Source organism: Ranitomeya imitator, chromosome 1, assembly GCF_032444005.1.
Source record: "Ranitomeya imitator isolate aRanImi1 chromosome 1, aRanImi1.pri, whole genome shotgun sequence".
Taxonomy (NCBI): domain Eukaryota; kingdom Metazoa; phylum Chordata; class Amphibia; order Anura; family Dendrobatidae; genus Ranitomeya; species Ranitomeya imitator.
Genome location: NC_091282.1, coordinates 428,613,344 through 428,617,333, shown reverse-complemented (window position 1 = coordinate 428,617,333; position 3,990 = coordinate 428,613,344). Strand labels below are relative to the sequence as shown.

Here is a 3,990-nt window from a genome sequence, read left to right as displayed (position 1 = left end):
TTTTGACAAGTGATGGGCAAGCACTAAAATGCTCTGATGCTCGTTGCTCAGGTCAAACAGTTAGAAATACTCGGGTACTCAGACAGAACATCGAGCCCATTGTAAGTCTATGGGAGACCTGAGCATTTTTACCGTTATCCCCCTGGGGGTCCTTTTAAGGTCTAAAAACATCTGAAAATTATGGAAACACTGCTCAAATGACATGGGAACATCATGGCAAATGTCCCTGGAAGCATTCCTGACTCCTAGGTCACAGTTGTAAATAATGTCAGAATTTCACACCCTTTTTACAGACGCACCAAAAAACATACGAAAAAGGAAATAAAAAAATTGTTACCATTATAGGAAAAGTGTGTCTCCCATACTGTTTGCTTTTGCACTGAATGCAAGGCCTGCCCTGCACCAATGTTACATGCACCCCAATAACCGTTTCATCAGACGTACTTCAGCGCTTCATGACAAAATTTTTCCCATTACAACGAAGTGTGTCTCCCATACAGTTTGCTTATGCAGTGAATGCAGGGCCTGCCCTGCATCAATGTTACATGAACTCCAATAACCCTTTGAAACCACGTACTGGATGGTCACATGAAACAATAGTTGCCATTACTATTATTTTTTTTTATTACCATAAATTTTGTCCATGAATTGAATGTAAGGCCTGGCCGCAATTTGCACGCACCACAATCCCCCTTGGAAAAAACGTGAAGGAAGGTCTCATAAAAAAAATTCAAATTACAAAGGAGCGCTTCACCTATACTTGGAATATCCATACACTAAGTGTATGGGCTGACAAACATTTTCCCCTGGGGGGTACACATCAACAGAGTGTGTACATTTTTTTTTTAAGGGGCATCATAAACACCTTGGAAAACAGTAACGTGGTTTCCTACATTGCTGCTGGGAAGGTGCAGGTTTTTAGTAAAAACATGACGGACGAGTTGTTGGATGAAGTGATCAGGAAAAGGAGTATGGTGATGGCAGGAATGGTAACACAGGATTAGTAACATTGGTGGCTATGGGAGGTATGACATCCAGGATACAGTCTGCAATGATTAGTCATTTAGCCACCACCAATTACCAGAATGTGTTTCATGCTCTTCAGAAGATTGGTGTAACAGATGCGCGTGTGAAGCTCGGCATACAAAATGCCTGTAAAAAATATGTTGCCAAGGACGCACGTGTCCATATGAAGGGCAAAGTGCAACTTGTTCGTGAGATGCTGAATTAGAGAAAGCAGATCAGTGTTGGAGGAAAACCAAACAAACTGATAGATGCTCATGAAAAACTAAGTTTAAAGAGGAGTGCACCATCCATAACTATAAATACACCCGTGGCACAAGGTTCTTCCTCTTCACCCATACATTTTACCAATAATATCAAAATGTCACAGCAGAAAATTATTTGTTCTAGTGTAACGAACACTGTTGAAGGAAAGCCAATAAACGTAGATAACCACTACCCTGGGGAACACCAGATTTCCTCTTTACAAGATATGGAAGATGAAGATCAAAGCTGCAAACAATGTGCAAAAAAGGCCATGATTTTGTGGAAATTCATTTTCTCTTGGGCAAACTTTACCAAGGTACAGAATGATGCATACACAGCTCCCATGTCTATTCAGCACAACACTTAGCCACCTTTATTGCACACAAAGGCTCTAGCCAACGTGTCACGGACACTTGTCACAAAGAAGGCAAGTTCATCAGTAGGGCCCACTCATAAAGAGTCTGTCTTTAGCTCTTTAGAAGGCCCAAAAATGACCATTAATAATTTGCATCCAAGAGTCACAGAGTAAGATATTGTGGAGCTTTTCTGTGTACCCGTTGCCTTGAAGCGCACCTGCTTGGTGAGTTCAGAAGTTGCAGAGGTTGTGTTTGTAAGAAAGGAAGAAGCAGTTGGTGCCTACAAAAAATACAACAACAGATACCTAGATGGACAACCAATGAAATGCAATCTTCCTTTGAATGGTAGTGTGATAACATCAGACCAGCCTATATTTCTAAGATTAAGTGACACCACATCAAAGAAGGAAGGTCAAAGAAATACATACTCCTCCTCCTCCAGTGTAGCTTAAAATTCTCCAGCTGAAGTTGATCCTGATACTATCTTAAAATCACTCTTTAAATCCTCAGGGTCACCAGCAGTCATCCAACCACCTGCATTTAAGATTAAGATCTGATGAGACCAACGCAACTTTGAGACTGTAATAAGAGAGATTCACAATTCACATATGAGCCCAGAGACTCCTTTAAAAAAAATTAATTTTTCTTTTTTTGTTCTTGTTTAACACTGGTGATGATCACCAGGAGGTAGTTGATGTTTGAAGGAGTGTGGCATCTGACATTCTGGCATCATGAATTTCCATTTTCCCCTTGCTCTAGTATTGTGATACAGCACGATTATGGTTCTACTGTACTGTGCTGTAAAGGGAAGCTAAATAAATGTTGAATAACTTTCTTCAATAATCTTTTTCAACTGAAAAGATAATCTTTGTAGTTTGGTACTTTTAATATTGGAATTCCTACAAATGGATCTCAAGACCTTCATATTCCTTTAAATGGGGGGGAATTACTAAGTGTCCACTGACTATGTTTTAGAAAGAAACATTTTTTAAGCCTAATTAATGATTCACACTGTACAAAGTAATCCACAACTGTTAAATCATAGGAAATACTTTTTGCCCTGCGGCTGAAGCATTTTATGATATCTGTGATATGAAGACAGAGAAATGCAGAAGGGAAAGAGATCACGGTAGTAGTGATCTTAATACTGAGATGTGTACAGAGGAATGCTGGGAGGACGCAGATTGTGGTTTTATATCCACTTCATCTGCATGTAAAATTTGTTATGTAATGCTGGTAATTAAAAACAAATTACTGTAGTGTTGGCAGGGCGCAGTGCCATACCACAACTATCTATTTGCTCTTCCTGTCGAACTCTATGATTTTTTTATTGATATTTTTTTGAACTCCTCATTGGGAGGTGAGAGACACAAGAAAAGATAGGTGAACTCTGAACAGACCTCAAACACCTCTTTGCAAACAATAACGTGGCTGTTGCATCATGGAATAAGTTCACCCTCGTGTTCTAGTGGTGGTATCTGAAGAGATGTGGACAAGTGACCAATGTGTCCTCTTCCCTGTCCTCAGGCCATTCACGCTGAATAGACGGTCTGATAGTTGTGCTTGTAGTACCGTCTATACTACATGAAAGTAGCTCCTGTTCTTCTTCCTCCTCCTCTTCCTCATTGTCAACCAATCCATGTTGGGATGACATGAGGCTGGGCTGTGTGTAATCACCCTGCATGTTCCTTGCTCCATGCCTTCGTGCTCCACCTGCAATGCATCCTCTTTCATTGTGAGTAGAGAGCTATCCAGAATGCAGAGAAGCGGGATGGTGATGCTAAGTATGGTGTCATAGCTGCTCACATCTTGGTGGACTCCTCAAAGTTTTTCAGGATGGTACAGATGTCTGACATCCATGTCCACTCCTGAGGTCTTATGTGTGGAGTCTGAACTGAATAATGATGGCCTTGTGGATGCTGGTAGTCAACTACTGACCTCTTCTGCTCACAAATCATTTCCTACATATTTAATCTAGAGTTCAAATTAATGGGGACATCAAACACCAGTTGGTGAGCTGGAAGCTGCAAATGCTGCTGGAACACGGCAGGGCAGCTGAAACTGTAGCTGACTTTCTAAAGTGGGTACACAATCGGCGTACTTTCATAAGCAGATCTGACAGCTTCGGGTAGGTTTTCAGAAAATGCTGAACCACGAGTTTAAGCACATGGGCCAGGCATGGCATGTCTGTGAGCTCGCCTAGCCTCAGAGCCACCACCAGGTTCTGGCCATTGTCTCATACGACCATGCCTGGCTATAGGTTCAGCAGTGTCAGCCACAGATCTGACTGCTCTTTCAGCGCTGTCCACAACTCTTCAGCATTGTGCGGTTTGCACCGAAGTAGATTAGCTTCACCACAGCCTGT

The 3,990-nt window shown here is 41.6% G+C and overlaps 1 pseudogene; it reads left to right on the top strand.

Moving 5' to 3' along the window:
- Positions 1 to 1,027: 1,027 nt before the first annotated feature.
- On the top strand, positions 1,028 to 2,182 carry LOC138670652 (polymerase delta-interacting protein 3 pseudogene; annotated as a pseudogene).
- Positions 2,183 to 3,990: the final 1,808 nt, after the last annotated feature.